The 19,295-nt window shown below is 44.5% G+C and overlaps 1 protein-coding gene across 1 annotated transcript in view; it reads right to left on the reverse strand.

The window, feature by feature from the left end:
• The window catches only part of LOC122815080 (transmembrane protein 168-like), a 182,028-nt gene that overhangs the window by 42,236 nt on the left and 120,497 nt on the right, over positions 1-19,295 (reverse strand). The window lies entirely within an intron of this gene.

Raw genomic sequence — 19,295 nt, forward strand, 5'->3', positions numbered from 1 at the left:
GGAGGCCTTTTTAGTCCATAAAAGGAAATAAATAGCTGGTTAGGTTTCCTAAACAATTATGTTCTGTTAATATAGCACTGGAGTTGCCTATGCACATCCAGTGTGTGAACAATCTTTTCTCCGTTAATTTGTAGGATATGGACAGAAATCAGGGAGATAAATGGCTTGATTCAATGCACTTTGCATGAGAGAGGGAAAGACAGGTTTATGCACAAAGTAACCGCGTCTTTATTTAAAAAAAAAAAAAAAAAAAAAACCTCTGCTACTACTACTACTCAAAGCAGGAAATGAACCATAAATCAGCATGTTAGGCAGGTTCAAAGGGCGACAGTTTTCCTGACAAAATTGAGATTCCAAAGAGGAGGAAAGTACAGTTGTGTACCTACCATAAATGTAGATGTGAGTGTATTCACCGTTGCAGTCATTACTCTTGGGTTATCCTGCTGGTAGGCTACCCGCAGTCGGCCTGAATTCCAAAGTGTTGGTCTGGCGTCGGTTGCTGTCGCCTCTTCCCTGACATCAGTGCGCCAGGGGTATAAAAGATGCAGCCGATGCCATTTTCTTCAGTTTTTCTTGCCCCAGATGTCAGGTGCCCCCAAAAGGGTAGGCTAAAAATTATGCCAATAAACATGCATGCACTAAGGTAATCATTTCTTTCATCTACAAGCAAATACACCACATAGGTTGTATAGAAGAGAGAAGTGCAGATAAGACCCAGCAAAAAGAAAGGGGGATGGTGGGAGGGTAACCTGAACTGCAACAGTGAATACACTCGAACATCTACATTTATGGTAGGTACACAACTGTACTATGTTCATCGTGTTTCACTGTTGCAGTCATTACTCTTGGGTTGAATCCCAAAGCTGAGGATGGGTGGCTGGGGCTAAATAGGATTAGGAGAGGCTATGAGACCCTGCAGAACTGCAGTGGCAAAGCCTGCTCTGGATTTAGAGTAGAGAGGTAAATGGTAATGCTTTGTAAAAGTGTGCACTGAACTCCAAGTTGCAGCCTCTAAGATGTCTTTGGTTGGTACTCCACTGAGGAAGGCTGCTAAAGTGGCTGCTGCTCTGGTTGAATGTGGCCATGCCCTTAGGCACTGATTTGCCAGGTTGTGAATAGCAGAAATTAATGCAATGGCCTATCCATTTTGAAATGGTCTGTTTTGAGATCGCCTTTCCTTGTGATCCTGCAGCATATGCCACTAAAAGTTGCTCGGTCTTTCTGAAAGCTTTAGTTCTGTCCAAGTAGAAGCGTAGCTGTCTGTGTATGTCCAAAGAATGTAGAAGTCTCTCACCCTTGTTCTGTGGGTTTGGATAAAAGGTAGGCAAGTGAATGGTTTGGTTAAGGGCCACACTGGACACCACCTTAGGCATAAATGTCAGGTTTGTCCTCAGAGAATCCCTATCTGGATGGAAAATGATAAAAGGTTCCACCCGCCATGAGTGTCTGTAACTCCGAGACTCATCTTGCAGAGGTTATTGCTAGGAGCAGAGCTGCTTTCCAGGATAAGAATTTTATATCAGCTGTTGAGGCTGGCTCAAAAGGAGGAAGTGTGAGTTTTTCCAAGACACAATTGAGGTCCCATGCAGGTATTGGTGCTCTCCTTGGAGGTCTTATGTTTTTGGCCCCTCTGAGGTACTGCCTTGTTAAAGGATAAGAAAAGATAGGTAGTTCCGTATTGTAATGGGCTGAAATGGCAGAGGCATGGATCTTAATTGATGAAAAAGATAGGCCTTTGTCCAGCATCTCAGTTAAGTATTGTAAAATCTGAGGAATATTTGGTACAAACATGTCAATTCCTTGTGCCTGGTTCCAAGCACAGAATCTCTTCCATTTTTCTGCATAAAATTTTCTGGTACTGGGCCTCTTTGCCTCCAAAATAACATCCATCACAGCTTTGGAGAGAGGAGTGTTCTGAATGGCTACATTATCCACCATGCTGCCAGATTTAAGGTCCTGAGTTGGCTGTGCAGGATTTGATTGTTTTGTTGGGTCAGTAAGTGAGGAATTTGAGGCAATGTCCAGGCTGGACCTTGAGACAAGGTCTTTAGGAGTGGGTACCAGTGCTGGCATGGCCAGTCTGGGGCAATCAGTATCATTTTTGGCTGCTCGTCTGACCTTTAGGAGTACCTTGGGGAGGAGAGGCAGTGGAGGAAAGGCATATACTGTTATGTTTTTCCAGCTGAAGGATAAGGCATCCACTTTCCATGCTTGTTTGTGATAAGTCCTTGTGCAGAATCTCTGTAGTTGGCAGTTGAGGTGAGGCAAATAGATCTATGTCCGGGCATCCCCATTTCATTGTTATCATGCTGAAGACTTGTGGATCCAGGTGCCACTCGTGGGGATCCAAGAGGTTTCTGCTTAGCTCGTCTGCCAGAGTATTTTCCTCTCCTGGCAGGAATTGTGCCTGCAGATGAACTTGGTAAGTCAATGCTGTGTCCCATAAAGCCATGGCTAGTCTGCACAGGGGGTAAGAATGAGTGCCCCCCTGCTTGTTTATATACCACATGACTGTAGTATTGTCTGTCTTTATCAGTAGTTGTCCCGGATGAAGTAGGTCCTTGAAGGCTGTCAGGGCATTTTGAACAGCTAGCATCTCTTTTTGATCTATATCTAGATGCTTTTGGTGTGTGGACCAGGTGTCCTGAATGCCTCTTCCTGCCATGTGTGCCCCCCAGGCATAATCTGATGCATCCATTGTTAGGCTCTGCCTGGCTGGGGGTAGTGAGAATGGCTGTCCCTTTATTTGGTGACAAGCCTTGGCCCACCATCGAAATTCCTGTTGCAGGCAAGGAATTAGAGTAATCATTGTTTCCAGGCTGTGGCAGTGTGTCCAGACACTTTTTAGGTACCATTGAATTTTCCTCATATGCAGTCTTGCATACGGAATTAGTAAGATGCAAGATGTCATGAAGCCCAAAGCCTGCAGAAATTTTCTTGCAGATAACTGGGCCTTTGTTGCCATTTCCTTGAAATAGGTAGTCAGTTGCCTTTGTTTGTCTGGAGTGAGATAAGCCATCTGGGCAGTTGTATTTAAGCTTGCACCCAGGAATATTATCTCTTGAGAGGATACTAGTTTTGATTTCTTTTTGTTGACTGTGTACCCTAGGCATGTTAAGAGTTTTATCACAAAAGTCAGATGCTGTAGTAGAATGTCTTTGTTCTCTGCTTGTATGAGGCAGTCGTCCAAGTAAGGATATATTTGTATTCCTCTTGGTCTGCAGTAAGCAATTACTAGTGCCAGGTACTTTGTGAAGACCTTGGGCGCAGTACATAAGCCAAAGGGCAGTGCAGAGAATTGGTAATGCTTTGAGCCAGCCTTGAACCTGAGGTATGCATGATTGTCTGATTGGGACATGCAGGTACGCCACGAGCCAAGCCTTGCTGCCCAGCATGGGCAGAAGCTGCTGTAAGGTCAACATCTTGAATTTTGGCATATTCAGGAAAGTGTTTAGAATAGATAGGTCCATTATTGGTCTCCATGCTTTGTCCTTTCTGGGTACCAAGAACAGTCTTGAGTAAAATCCTTGTCCCTGCTCTTGCTGTGGTACTTGTTGAATAGCCCTCATTGTCCATGAGAGCTGAGACTTGTTTTTGAGACTCTGCCCATTGATTTTTTGGCAGGTCTGGCCAACCGTTCGCCCTTGGCAGAGTATGGAAATGAAACTTGTAGCCTTGTGACACTATGTCTAGAACCCATTTGTCCTGGGTTATGTGCCAATTTTGAGAAAAAAGTGCTAGTTTTCCCCCTAAGGGTGCTGCCAGAAGATAAGTGCTTGGGCGCAGGCAGGGGGAAGTCATTGGGACTGTTTCCTGTACGATTGCGATTTGTTCTCTCCACCTTTGGAGGTAGAAGCACTCCACTGCTTAGACCTGTAGGATCCTTGCGGCTGTGATCTGCCTCTAGGGCGTCTTCTGTCTGAGACTGGAAAGGACCAATTATTTGTAGGCCAGTGTCTGCACATGTAAGAAATCCTTGACCGTTTGCACAGATTTAGCTTTGTCCTCCATTTTCTTTAACACCTCTTCTGCCTTAACACTAAACAAGGTATCATGTTGTAAAGGAGCATCTAATAATTTTGCTTTAACATGGTCAGGCAGATTTTGTTCCTTTAACCAAGCATGCCTCCTAATGACAGAACCCGTAGCGGCCCTGCAGGAGGCCTCCAGACAATCAAACCCATATTGCAAAGTATGCTTTCCAACTTGTTCAGCTGCATGCAATAAATCCTGCATTTCTTTGTTTTCTGCACATTCAGAATTTACCATCATTTTCTGTTTAAGCAGTGTCATGATATATTGCTGATATTTGAGCATATGAAACTGGCAATTTAAAGCCCTTATAGCCAAAGTAGTAGATGTATAAACCTTTTTTCCCCATCTATCCAGAGCCCTGGAATCCCTGTCTGAGGGGGTAGGATTTTTTGCAGTAGAAGCCTTAACCCCCTTTGGACCCTGAGAAATAGTTTCTGGGTCTGCAGAAGGGTTTTTGAAAAGGAATTTATGAGTGTCAGGGACCCCGTAGTATCTGTCCAGCTTAACAGGATAAAGAGTCAGGGGTCAGACTAGACTCCAAGAACACGTCTACAGTGTCCAACACAGGTGGGATAGCTAGAGGCCTGTGTTGGGGAAGTAAAAGGAAATCTCTGAGCCGTTTCTTAGATTCTGAAAAGTCTTGGCTCTCCCAGTGAAATTGCTCTCTCATGGTATGCAAGGTTTCCCCAAAAGAGTAGTCCTCAGGAGGAGAAGCTGAAGGAATTGATTCTTCAGCATCAGAATCCTCATATGGGGGAAGAGAACATTCCTGATCAGGAGAGGAATCAGAAGAAATGGAAACCTGATCTGAAGATTCATAGTCTGTCTCTTGCCTAGGCCTCTTATCAGGAGGGTGATGGGAACCCCCTGATCAAGGTAATTAAGTCTTCGGCCATTTTGAGCATCTGGTTTTTGGGCACGGAGGCTTGTCCTTGTGACCGGTGAACTTGTTTCTTTGCCTTTAAAGGTGTCTTAGTCTTTGAAGTAGGTTTAATATATAATTGTTTAGGTCTGAATACACCCTCAGAAGCAGATGCCTGCTCAGCGGCTCCCGACCCATCTGAGGGAATAGTCTCCGAAGCTCCAATACCTTGAGTTTCCAGCGGCCTGGCCGACTCCACGTGGGAGTCGGTAGCGGCTTGCGACTCTAAAGTAGCGGGCGTCAGGGGCTGCGAAAGTGCCTCACTGAGAACTGGCGACTTGCTTAGGAGAAGCTTCGTTGTTGGTTTTGGCCCTCGGTTGCCTGTCCTTTTCTTTTTCTTTGCATTTTTTATGAACTCCGGTAGTTGGATGGCTATCCGACGACATTGTATAATTAAATCTTCGCCCAAAATAGCTTAATGCAAAATCGTACCAATGCTTAATAGTGCGTTGGTTAAATCTAGCACAAAACCAGCAACTAGCAGCATCGTGGTCAGGGCCTAGGCAAGGAATACAGTAAGAATGAAAGTCCTTATGAGGTATTTGCTTCCCAACAAGATATACAATTAAGTTTTTCTGACATCGGTCTGGAGCAAGAAAAAAGTTTCCCCAACGGGGTACTTAGCTTTTAATGAAGACACGAAAATCTCAAGAGTCAGCCAACCAGCACTTGCGAACTGCTTCTGCTTTAGGCACCGCGCGGCAAGAAAGACAGAATAAAATGGCGTTGGCTGCATCTTTTATACCCCTGACAACCTGACGTCAGGGAAGAGGCGACAGCAACCGACGCAGGACCCAAGACTTTGGAATTCAGGCCGACTGAGGGCAACCTGCCAGCAGGATAACCCAAATGTAATGACTGCAACAGTGAAACACGAAGAACATCGGTTTCATCAGGGGATGAGAGAAAATGGGTTGTTCAAAGGAACAGTGAGCAGAAATAGCTGAAGCATGAATCTTGATAGAAGAGAAGGAAAGTCCGCCATTAAGTAAACCTGCCAGATAATCAAGAATTAGAAGAACAGGTTGAGATAGGTCCTCTGCTCTAGTCTTCATCCAAATGGAGAATCTTTTCCACTTATCTGCATAAGATTTCCTAGTGCTAGGCCACCTGGCCTCATAAAGGATTATAAGGTTTAAATTATGAGCCAGGCAGTAAAATGCAGAATCTTTCCTCTGTCCTGAACCAAAAGATTTGGTATCAGGGGAAAGTGCTGAGACTGCGAAGAAGTGGATACCAATGCTGCCTGGGCCAGTCTGGAGCTATGATGATGGCCTTTGGTTTTTCGTCCCTTATCTTTAACAGCACTCTGGGAAGAAGATGCAGAGGAGGGAATGCATAGACCGATAGCTGTGTCCAGGCAAAGGACAGAGCATCCACTTTCCAAGCTTTGTCGTGATGATCCCTGGTGCAAAAGGTTGGAAGAAGGTGGTTGGTTGGAGAAGAAAAGAGATCCACCTGGGGAGTGCCCCAATGCTGAATGATATGATGGAAGATGGTCTTGTTTAGTTGCCACTCGTGAGGATCCAGGACCTGCCTGCTCAACCGGTCTGCCAAGGTGTTGGGCCTTCCTGGAAGAAACTGGGCTATCAGATGAATGCCCAAAGAAGCTGCCATGGACCATAGTCTCATGCTTTGTCTGCACAGGGGGTAAGAGCGAGTCCCTCCCCTGCTTGTTGATGTACCACATGATTGTAGTGTTGTCTCTCCTGACTAGAAGAGTACCAGTTGAGAGAAGATGCTTGAAAGCCATCAAGGCCTGCTGAACTGCCATCATTTCCTTCAGATTTATGTGCAATTGAGCTTGTTGATGGTTCCAAGCTCCCTGAATGCATGTGCCCTCTAGATGTGCTCCCCAAGCATAGTCCGAGGCATCCGTGGTGAGTGTCTGTCTGGCAGGAGGTGGACAGAAAGGTAGGCCTTTGTTCTGTGACCAGGCCATTGCCCACCAAAGGAACTCCATCTGCAGGCAGGGAATCAGACGAAGAATCAAGTCTAAATCCTGAGTGTGTTGACACTAAAGGTTTTTGAGGTACCACTGTATTTTCCTCATATGCAGTCTGGCATATGGAATCATCAGAATACATGAAGCCATGAATGCCAGGGCTTGCAGGAATTGCCTTGCAGAGAGCTGGGTCATGCTTGCCAAGTTCCTGAAGTAATTCAAAAGGTCCATCTGTTTCTCTTGAGGGAGGGATACCATCTGGGCGGCTGTGTTCAGACTTGCTCCCAGGAATACAATCTTCCTGGTGGGTACCAATTTTGACTTCTTTTTGTTGACTGTGTAGCCCAAAGAGGTGAGAAGGTTCTTTACAAAGTCCAAATCCTTAAGAAGTTGCTCTGGAGGGTTTGCTTGAATAAGGCAATGGTCCAAGTAAGGGTAAATTTGAATGTTTCTTTGCCTGCAAAAGGCAATGACTGGAGCCAGATATTTTGTAAAAACTCTGGAAGCAGTGGATAAGCCAAAGGGCAGTGCAGAGAATTGGAAGTGCCTGCTCCCCGTCCTGAAACAAAGGAACTGCCTGCAGCTTTCCCTAATAGGGATGTGCAAGTAAGCTTCTTTTAGATCCAAAGTCACCAGCCAGGAATCCTTGGCCAGCATTGGCAGCAACTGCTAAAGAGTGAGCATTTTGAATTTGTGAATCACCAGATAGGTGTTTAGAATGGACAAATCCAGAATAGGGCAACAGGTGCCCCCTTTTTTGGGGACCAGGAAATGTCTTCCTGGCCTATATGTAGTGCAGGAACTGGCTCTATTGCTCCCAGGTTTAGCAAGGAAGAAACTTGTTTTTCTGCTTCTGTCCTTTGAAAAGGGGGAATGTCTGGGTATCCTTGCAGGACTGAGAAGGTGTGAAAGGAGAATTTGTAGCCTTGGGATACTATTTTTAGAAACCATTTGTAGTCTGCGATAGTGTGCCAGACGTCTGCAAAAATGGCTAACATCGCCCCAAAGGAAACCCTGGGCCCGCAGAGGCAAGCAGAGGAAGGCCGGAATCATTGAGAATGTTTGCTTTGGGAAGTCTGCTTAGAACTCCCTGATTTTGAAGATGAAGCCTGCCAGCCTTTTGAGGGGTAGAAGTCTGTCACCTGGAAGAACTGTAGCCCCTAGATCTAGTGCGACCCCGTTTACTAGGGTCAGGAAAAGTCCAACTCTTAGAAGGGTAATGTCTACTACAACGAGGAGGCTGAACTTGCAGAAAGTCCTTAACAGTTTGCATAGACATAGCCTTACCTTCCAACTTCAACACCTCTTCTGCTTTGCTTCCAAAAAGATTGTCCTTATGCAAGGGCACATCCAGTAATTTAGATTTTACAGGTTCAGAAAGCGTCTGTTCCCTGAACCAAGCATGTCTTCTGATAACAGAACCAGTGGCCGCTGCTCTGCAAGAAGCCTCCAAAGTGTCAAAACCACAATGTAGAGAATGTTTAGTCTTGCATGTCCTTATTCCCCATCAGGGAAGGAACACCAGCAATTTTAGCCTTAACGGGCTCCAAAGTATGTTGCTGACACTTAAGCATATGAAAGAGACAATTAACAGACCTAATAGCCAGGGTGGAAGTAGTATAAGGCCCTAGATTCCCTGTCAGAAGAAACAGGATTTTTAGCAACAGTGGCCTTAACACCCTTAGGGCCTTGAGAAATAACCTCTGGATCAGCAGTAGGATTTTTGAATAGGAACTGATGAGAATCAAGAAAGTACAGTTGTGTACATTTACCATAAATGTAGATGTTTGGATGTATTCACTGTTGCAGTCATCACATTTGCATTACCATTTGCCAATTTTTCTCTAAATCTAGAGCTGGCTTTGCCACTGCAGTCTTGCAGGGCCTTATAAGTAGCCCTAAGTCGGCCTGATTATCAAAGTCTTGGGTCCTGCGTCGGTTGCTATCTCATCATCCATGACATCAGGTAATCAGGGGTATAAAGCATGCAGCCGATGCCATTACATCAGTTTTTATTGTCCCAGATGTCAGTTGACCCCCCTTAATGGGAAGCAATTATATATATATATATATATATATATATATACATATATATACATATATATATATATATATATACATATATATATTTTATATATATATATTGTATATATATATATATATATATATATATATATATATATATATATATATATATATATATATATATACATACACACACACACACACACACACACACACACACACACACACACACACACACACACACACACACACACACACACACACACACACACACACACACACACACACACACAAGGTTATACCTCCAACAAAAAAGCAAATACACCAAAAAGCTTTTAAGTACAGTATTGGAGAATAGAGGTACAGCCAAAAGAAGTCAGGGGGGCTGGAGGGAGGGTAACCAGGACTGCAACAGTGAATACACTGGAATATCTACATTTATGGTAAGTGTACACCAACTGTACTATGTTCTTCATGTTTCACTGTTGCAGTCATCACATTTGGGTAGATTCCCAAAGCTAAGGATGGGAGGAGGAATTTAGATAGCATTAGGACCAGCTATAAGGCCCTGCAAGACTGCAGTGGCAAAGCCAGCTCTGGATTTAGAGAAAATTGGCAAATGGTAATGCAAATGTGATGACTGCAACAGTGAAACATGAAGAATATCTCTATAATACCTGTCAGGCTATCTGGGAGCAGGAGGAAAGTACAGTTGTGTACACTTACCATAAATGTAGATGTTGGAGTGTATTCACTGTTGCAGTCATTACATTTGGGTAATCTGCTGGCAGGTTGCCCTTAGTCGGCCTGATTACCAAAGTCTTGGGTCCTGCGTCGGATGCTGTCCCTTCTTCTATGACATTAGGTCGTCAGGGGTATAAAACATGCAGCCAACGCCATTACATCAGTTTTTCTTGCCCCAGATGTCAGGTGTCCCCCCAAATAGGGAGCAAAATATATATAGGTATATATAATAAGAAACACGGAAATATACCTCCAAACAAAATCAAATATACCAAAAAGGCTTTTAAGCATAATAAAAGAAAGAGGAGGTATAGTAAAAGAAAAACAGGGGGCTGGATGGAGAGTAACCAGGACTGCAACAGTGAATACACTCTAACATCTACATTTATGTTAAGTGTACACAACTATACTATGTTCGTCGTATTTCACTGTTGCAGTATTACATTTGGGTAGATTCCCAAAGCTAAGGTTGGGAGGATGGATTTATACAGCATTAGGACCAGCTATACGGCCCTGCAATACAGCAATGGCAAAGCCAGCTCTGGATTTAGAGAAAATTGCCAAGTGATAATGCTTGGTGAAAGTATGAACTGAACTCCAGGTAGAAGCTTCTAGAATATCCCTGGAACACCTCTGAGAAAGGCTGGTGAAGTAGATGCAGCCCTGGTGGAATGAGATCTGATCACCTGGGGGATAGGTTTTCCATGGTGCTTACAACAGAAATGAATGCAATGGCTTATCCATTTAGAAATGGTTTGCTTTGAAATAGCCTTCCCCTCTGCCTCTGCAGCAAATGCTACCAGCAGTTGTTCAGGTTTTCTTCGGGATTTAGTCCTGTCCAAGTAGAATCTAAGTTGTCTGTGTACATCCAATGAATGCAGAATTCGCTCTCCCTTGTTCTGTGGACTGGGAAAGAAAGTTGGCAAAAGAGCCACACTGGATACCACCTTGGGCATGAATGATGGATTGGTCCTGAGTGACACCCTGTCCGCATGAAAGATGACGAAAGGCTCCACTGCCATAAAGGCCTATAATTCAGATATCCTTCTAGCTGAAGTGATTGCTAAAAGGAAGACTGTTTTCCAGGAAATAAATGTTAAGTCTGCAGTTGCAGCTGGCTCAAAAGGAGGTAGAGTAAGTTTCTCCAATACAAAGTTAAGGTCCCAGGCAGGGGTTGGAGCTTTCCTGGGTGGTCTCAAAGTTTTTGGCCCCTCTGAGATACTGCTTTAGAAAAGGATGAGAGAAGGGGGGGGGGTCTGTGTTGTAATGAGCTGAAATGGCTGAGGCATGGATTTTTATGGAAGAAAAAGACAGGTCCTTATGAAGCATCTCAGTTAAGTATTGCAAAATCTGAGGTAAATTGGGTACTGCTGTGCTCATCCCTTGAGAATGATTCCAGGCACAGAATATTTGCCATTTGTCAGCATAAGATTTTCTAGTACTAGGTCTTCTCTCCTCCAAAATGACATCCATCACAGGTTTGCTGAGGGATGCTAAGGGTGAATTTAAGTGATTAGCCAAGCTGCAAGATTCAACATTTGGAGCAGAGGGTGTAGAATTTGGTTCTCCTGCTGAGACAGTAAGGAAGGTGTCTGAGGCAGGTGCCACGGAGAAAGGTGTGACACACTGCCCAGGAGTGGGTACCAGTGTTGGCGAGGCCAGTCTGGAGCAAGCAAAATAATTTTTGGTTTGTCCTGTTTGACATTTAGTAGAACTTTGGAGAGCAAAGGCAGAGGGGGAAAAGCATAGACTGAGGTTTTTCCAGCTGAATGATAGAGCAGGGATGGTAAAGGAGAGATTAAGTAATTAGCCAGGCAGCAAGTTTCAGTGTTAGAAGCTGAGGGTGCAGAATGTGGTTCTCCTGCTGAGACAGCAGGGAAGGAGTCTGTGGCAGGTGCCATGGGAACAGTGACACACTGCGCAGGAGGGGGTACCAGTGTTGGCGCGGCCAGTCTGGAGCAATCAAAATCATGCTTGGTTTGTCCTGTTTGATTTTTAGTAGTACTTTGGAGAGCAGAGGCAGGGCGGGGGAGGCATAGACTGATAGGTTTTTCCAGCTGAAGGACAGAGCATCCACTTTCCAGGCTTTTTTGTGATGAATTCTTGTGCAAAATTTGTCCAACTGTTAGTTCTGGGGTGAGGCAAAAAGATCTATGTCAGGGCTCCCCCATTTGCGTGTCAACATGTTGAAAATCCGTGGTTCCAGTTTCCATTCGTGAGGGTCCAGGAGATTTCTGCTTATTTCGTCTGCCAGAAAATTCTGCTTTTCTGGCAGGAATTGAGCTTGTAGTTGTACTTGGCAGCTCAAGACTACGTTCCACAATGTCATGGCTAGTCTGCAGAGGGGGCAGGAATGTGTACCCCACCCCCCTGCTGGTTTACGTACTACATAACTGTGGTGTTGTCCGTCTTTATCAGTAATTGTCCTGGATGAAGGTACTCCTTGAAGGCTGTCAATGCATTCTGTACAGCTAGCATTTCTTTTTCATTGTTATGAAGGTGCATTTGATTTGGGTTCCATTTGCCCTGAATGAACTTCCCTGCCAGATGAGCCCCCCATGCATAGTCTGATGCGTCTGTAGTTATGGTTTGGGCGGCAGGGGGTGGTGTGAATGACAGTCCCTTGTTTTGGTGGCAGGCCTCTGCCCACCATAGGAACTCTAGGCACAGGCAAGTTATGATAGGAATCATTGTTTCCAGGCTGTAACAATGTTGACTCCATAAACTTTTTAAGTACCACTGAAATATGCAGTCTTGCATATGGAATTAGAAGAATGCATGAGGCCATGAACCCCAAGGCTTGCAGTATTTGCCTTGCTGACAGCAAGGTTTTTGTGGCCGCCTGTCTGAAGTAAGTTAACAAATGAATTTGCTTTGCTAGCATAAGGAAAGCCATCTCGGCAGTTGTATTCAAGCTTGCACCCAGGAATGTAATTTTTTGAGAGTGTACCAGTTGAGATTTCTTTTCGTTTATGGTATAACCCTAGACAGGTTAGAAGTTTTGTTACAAACGCCAGATGTTTTAGAAGAATGGCCTGGTTTTCTGCCTGAATTAGACAATTGTCCAGGTATGGATATATTGGAATATTTCTTTGCCTGCAAAAAGCAATTACTAGAGCCAGGCACTTTGTGAATACCCTGGGTGCAGTAGCAAGCCAAAGAGAAGTGCAGAGAACTGATAATGCATGCAGCCTGCTTTGAAGCGTAGGAATCTTCTGCAAGATTCCCTGATTGGGATATGCAGGTAAGCCTCTTAAGTCGAGAGTTGCCAACCAGGCATCCTTGCCTAGCAAAGGAAGTAACTGGTGAAGAGTCAACATCTTGAATTTTGGAATGTCCAGAAAGGTGTTTTGAGTAGACAGGTCCAGAACTGGACGCCATGAATTGTCTTTTCTGGGTACCAGGAAAAGTCTGGAATAGAACCCTTGACCCTTTTCCTCTTCTGGTACTAGCTGAATAGCCCTCATGTTTAGGAGGGAAAGCACTTGTTTCTGAGACACTGATTTGGGGGCAGGTCTGGCCACCCGTTTGGAGTTGACAGCATGTGGAAATGTATCCTTGGGACACTATATTTAAAACCCATTTGTCCTGGGTTACAAGTTGCCAGTTTCTTGAATGAAGAGCCAGTTTTCCCCCCAAAGGGGCGGCTAAGAGGTAAATGCTTGATAATTTCTAAGGGAAGTCATTGAGACTGTTTACCATAGGGTGGTGCCTTGCTTTTTCCAGACTTGGAAGTGGAAGCACCCCACTGTTTAGTTCTGAAAGTCCCTTGGGACTGAAACCTGGTAGTTTTGGAATGTCTGGGTTTGGCCGTAGTGGCTCTGGAAGGAGTTGGAAAGGACCAATTCTTAGTAGGCCAATGCCTACTAAATCTTGGTGGTTGCACTTGTAAGAAATCTTCCACAGTTTGCATAGATTTAGCTTTATCTTCCATCTTTTTTAGATCTTCTTCAGCCTTCTTGCCAAATAAGCGGTCCTGCTGTAAAGGAGCATCCAAAAGTTTTGCTTTAACATGATCAGGCAGAGATTGCTCCTTAAGCCAAGCATGCCTTCTAAGCACAGACCCAGTAAAAGTAGCCCTTCAAGAGGCCTCTAAGGAATCAAAACCACATTGCAAAGCATGTTTGCCAACTTCTTCAGCTGAATGCAATAAATCCTGCAAATCTTTATTCTCCACAGAGTCAGAAATCATCATTTTCTGTTTAAGCAGTCCCATGATATGCTGTTGATATGTTAGCATATGGAATTGACAGTTTAAAGCAGACTGCTAAGGTTGCAGAAGTATAAACCTTTTTACCCCATCTATCCAGCACCCTGGAGTCTATCAGAAGGGGTAGGAATTTTAGCAGTAGAAGCCTTAATGCCCTTGGGCCCCTGAGAAATGGTTTCAGGGTCTACAACAGGATTTTTGAAAAGGAATTTGTGGGACTCAGGAACCTGTAGTACCTGTCCAGTTTGCTAGGGGCTGGAGGCAAGGAATCAGGGGCCATACTGGATTCCGAAAACACATCAACAATATCTAGTACAGAAGGTACTGCCAAAGGCCTATGCTGAGGAAGAAGGAAATCCCTAAGCCTCTTTTTGGATTCAGAGAAATCCTGACTTTCCCAGTGGAAGGAGGAAATCCCTAAGCCTCTTTTTGGATTCAGAGAAATCCTGACTTTCCCAGTGGAAATGCTCCCTTAAGGTATGTAAAGTTTCCTCAAAAGAGAAATCCTCAGGTGGAGAAGCAGAGGGAATGGAATCGTCTTCATAAGCAGGTATGGACAACTCCAAATCATTAGAAGAGTCAGAAGAAAGAGTCCTGTTCAGAAGATTCATAGTCAAATTCAATCCTAGGCCTCTTGGGGGGTGGGGGGGTTGAATACCCCTGATTAGAGTAATTAAATCTTCAGCCATTTTGATCATTTGTTTTTTAGGCATAGAGGTCTGAACATGTGGCCTGGGCATTGTTTTTTTAGACATAGATCGAGATTTAGGCCTTAGCACTGAAGTTGGAGTGGGTTAATATGCAAGTCTGTAGGCCTGAACCCTCAGAAGCCGGTGCCTGCTCAGCGGCTCCGGACCCATCCAAGGTAGAGACCTCCGTGGGTTCCACATGAGAAGCATCTCGCAGCATACCGGACTCCGAATGGGTCTCAGTAGAGGCCTGTGAATCAGAAGTAACAGGTATCAAGGGCTCAACGCGCCTCACTGAGTACCGGCAAACTGGCGACTGGCTTAGGAGAAGCGTCATTGGCAGTTTTGGACCTCAACGGCCTGTCTTTTTCTTTGCGTTTTTTCGGTATTCCGGTACTCTAATGGCTAACCAAAGTAATTTCTGGATAATTGAACTGAGAACTGAAATATTTTGAAACAAAAATGTACAGACGATGGCTAGTGCGCTGATTAAATAAAGCACAGAAACGACAGCAAGGTACATCATGGTCAGAGCCTAGGTAAGGAATACAGTACAAATGAAAATCCTTATGAGATTTGCTTCCCACAAGTAATACAATTATTAACTTCTATTGACATCGGTAAGGAGCAAGAAAAAGTTTTCCCAACGGGGTACTTAGCTTTAAGTTGAAGACTTCGGTTCTGAAACTCGAAAATGAAAATTTCAGGAGTCAGCCGACCAGCACTTGCGAAATGCTTCTGCTTCGGGCACCTCACGGCAAGAAAGACTGATGTAATGGTGTCGGCTGCATGTTTTATATCCCTGACGACCTGACATCATGGAAGAAAGGATAGCAACCGATGCAGAACCAAAGACTTTTGTTAATCAGGCCGACTGAGGGCAACCTGCCAGCAGATTACCCAAATGTAATGACTGCAACAGTGAAACACGATGAACATCAGAATTAGGTTTCAAAGAATTCTCCTTGAAAATATGAACTTCCAAAACCGGGGGAATCACCAAAGGCTTATGCTGAGGCAAATCCAAGAACTCCCTAATCCGCTTCTTAAACTGAGGGTAGTCCTGACTTTCCAATCTAAAATGCTCCCCGAGGGTATTCAGAGTATCCCCAAACGAGAAATCTTCTGGGGGAAAGGCAAAAGGGATAGAGTCTTCAGCATCAGAATCCTCAAAACCAGAAAAAAGCTGTGTGTATCCTTCTTTATCAGCAGAGGTGCTGGAAACCTCTGAGTCTGAGAAAGACAAAACATCCGGGGACAATTTCCTAGCCCTCTTAGAAGGAGGTGGCTGAGAGCCCCTGATAAGAGTCAAGAGATTACTAGCCATCTTAACCATCTGAGCCTAAGGCAATTGAGGGGAGGCCGGCGCCTGTTTAGGAGTAGATTTTCAGCTGGGAGGCCTGCTAGAAAGCCGGAGGGACTCAGGAGGCCTAGCCACCGCAGAAGAATGAGCCGAGCTTGTCGGTCTGGTCTCCAGGCAGAGAAAAGAGGCCTCCGAAGCCAGTGCCTGCTTAGCGGACCCGGATCCATCAGAGGCGGTGTCTGGCGGAGGGTCCGAAGGCAAAGTAGAAGCCTGCGAAATGGAGGGCTTAGCAAAGGCCTCCGAAGATGCCTGCTGCTGAACATCCGCGGACTGCAGGGGCAAAGAAAGCGCCTCACTGGCTACCACTGAACCGACAACCAACTTAACAGGGATGTCGTCGGTTAATTTAACCCTGGGCCTGTTGCAGTCCTTATCCTTGCGCTTTTTAGGAACATCCAAAGTCGGGAGACCAGAAGACGCCATACCGACAAACTCAGGCCAAACTCCGAAGTGCTTATATAAAATCCTAGCTCTACGGCATATGGTACACTGGCTGAAAGAAGCACAGAGATCACAATTTGGGATGTCGTGCTCAAGGCCCAAACAAGTTTTACAGTAAGATTGAAAATCACGATGCGGAATCTGTTTTCCACAGGCAAGACAGTTGTTAATTTTCTCTGGCATTCGTTAAAGCAAGAAAAGAAGGGTCCCCAATGGAGTACTTATCAGAGGATGTCTTCAACTTTAGAAGTCTGAATACAAAAAGAAGGTAATTGGCTGACCGGCATTAGTGTGAATTGCTTCTACTTCAGGCTCCGCGGCAAGAGAGACTGAGGAAATGACGTCGGCTACCTGCCATTGTACCGGACGTCCTGGCGTCAGGCTTAATCCGGAGGCAGCTGACGTCATATACCAAGGACTTTGGTATCATGGCCGACTGTAGGCTACCGGGAGCCGGAAAACCCATTTGTAAGGACTGCAACAGTGAAACACGAACATCAGCATCCACAAATGCTGACAGAAAAGGAGGAATTTGGGCAGTATGCATGGTTCCTTTTTCTAATAAAAATCATATCATCTGTCCAGTTCAGGGGGAACATCTATGTCTTCCCAAGCAAACACCTCCTCAAGTCTGGTGACAGTCTCAAAAAGGAGATTTCCTTACGTTGAAATTCAGGCATATAGCCTAAAAAAAATCAGTTTTGGGCTTTGGAACTTGGAAACTTACTGAGGCCATGCTATGGGCAATGTTTTGTTTAACTGCTTTTTCTTTTTAGGTATGTTGGAGGAAGGAAAAGCAGGACCAAGCTGTATCCATGCTGTAAAAGCCAGCAAAGAAACCTGAAGTCCAGAAAGCTTTGGTAAAAGGGGTTTGTCAGAAGGCAAGCTGTCACTGTCACCCAAGCACTAAACTCTTTTAAAATTGTGACATTTCCCCACAAAAAGGTTACACAAGCAGCTCACAATCCACTCAGGTTAAAAAGTCACTTCCCCTAAAAGAATGGTCAGTAAAATAAAGTAGCCTGTCAAGAAGTATGTATAAGCATTACACAAAGAAACAGTTTGTCCAAAAAGTACGCACAGATGAAATGCATTATTTTCGTTCCAAACTGATTACGAGTCCATACGAACACCTAGCAACTTAGAAGCAATTCCAAAACTATAAATGCACTACTTGAGGAATATCTCAGCAATGTCCCAAAAGCCAGTATTCTTATAGTGCAATTCAGACAAATAAATGTTAAAAGATAGAAAACATCTTTCTAATAAAAAAAACAGTGTGGAAAGGTTCCCCAAATGGATCTTATCTGCCTGACAAAGCTTTAGGCAGACTGCTGATCCCAAAAGTCTCAGACAAGCATCTGCACAAGACGGCAAGGAAGTACTGAAGATTTTTAATCTTTCTGGTTGTCTACATAGCTCTGCCCAAAAAGGGCTCAGTCTATAAGCAGCCAAAGTGACAGTGTGGAAGGGGGGAAAAAAGCTTTTAAAAGGTGGCCAGTTTTTGTAACCTTAGCATAATAAAACCCACTGGCTACTGCAACAGTGAAAACGAATTAGCTAATAAACACAAAATACATTGGGCAATCTGACAGAACTCTTCATGCCTGGATGTTTTACATATAATTTCCACTTTTTTGGAGGTGTAATACTATGAGAAAATATCTCAAAAGTCCCCTTGTGCAGAGTAACATCAGAAATTTCCTCTTAAGGATCATTGTTACACATTCTTGCAACACCAAATTCCCAGAAATCAATTAGGTGTGGCACCTCTAACCAGCGTAACCAGTGGCAAAGTACAGTTGTGTACACCTACCATAAATGTAGATGTTAGAGTGTCTTCACTGTTGCAGTCATGACTGCAGGGTTTCTCCCCTGCCGGCAGGCAGCCCTCGGTCGGCGGGTCCGGCGTCGGCTGTTCAACCATGCTCCCTGACGTCAGAGCGCCAGGAGTACAAAGCTGACAGCAGACGCCATCTTCTTCAGTTTTTCTTGCCCCAGATGTCAGGAGTCCCAAAATGAAAAAGGTCCCATAACCATTGCAAATACACCTCAGAAGAATGGTGAAAAAGGAAATACACAAAGGAAAAAATAAGAGGGGACTGAAGGGAGGGAAACCCAGACTGCAACAGTGAAGACACTCGAACATCTACATATATGGTAGGTGTACACAACTGTACTATGTTCATCGTGTTTCACTGTTGCAGTCATGACTGTAGGATAGAATCCCAAAGCTGAAAGAAAGGGAGGTGGTCATAAAGAGGGAGGAGCGGGTAAAAGGCCCTGCAAAACTGCAGAGGCAAAGTCTGCCCTAGACTTAGAGAGGTAGATTGTAGTCCTTAGAAAATGTATGCACTGAACTCCAAGTTGCAGCTTCCAAAATGTCCTTGGTAGGAACTTCCCTGAGGAAGGCCGCAGAAGTGGCAGCAGCTCTGGTGGAATGAGTCCGTATACTTCCTGGGATTTGCTTTCCATGGTGGGAATAACAAAATCTGATTCCATGAACAATCCATTTAGAAATGGTCTGTTTTGAAATGGCTTTACCTTGGGAACTTGAAGCATAAGAAACAAACAATTGTTCTGATTTTCTGATGTCCTTGGTTCTGTTCAGGTAAAAACGTAGCTGTCTGTGTACATCCAAGGAATGTAAGATCCTTTCCCCTTTATTTTGAGGAGTGGGGAAAAAGGTTGGCAAGTGTATAGTTTGATTTAAAAACACTTTGGAAACCACCTTAGGCATGATTGTAGGATTAGTCCTCAAAGATACCCTGTCTTGATGAAAAATAATATAAGGGTCCACAGCCATGAGGGCTTGTAACTTAGAAATTCTCCTGGCAGAGGTTAGGGCTAACAGGATGGCTGTCTTCCAAGATAAAAACTTGATGTCAGAAGAGGCAGCAGGCTCAAAGGGAGGCAAGGTT

The sequence above is a fragment of the Protopterus annectens genome, chromosome 11.part0, assembly GCF_019279795.1.
Source record: "Protopterus annectens isolate FY-2018-M chromosome 11.part0, PAN1.0, whole genome shotgun sequence".
Taxonomy (NCBI): Eukaryota; Metazoa; Chordata; order Ceratodontiformes; family Protopteridae; genus Protopterus; species Protopterus annectens.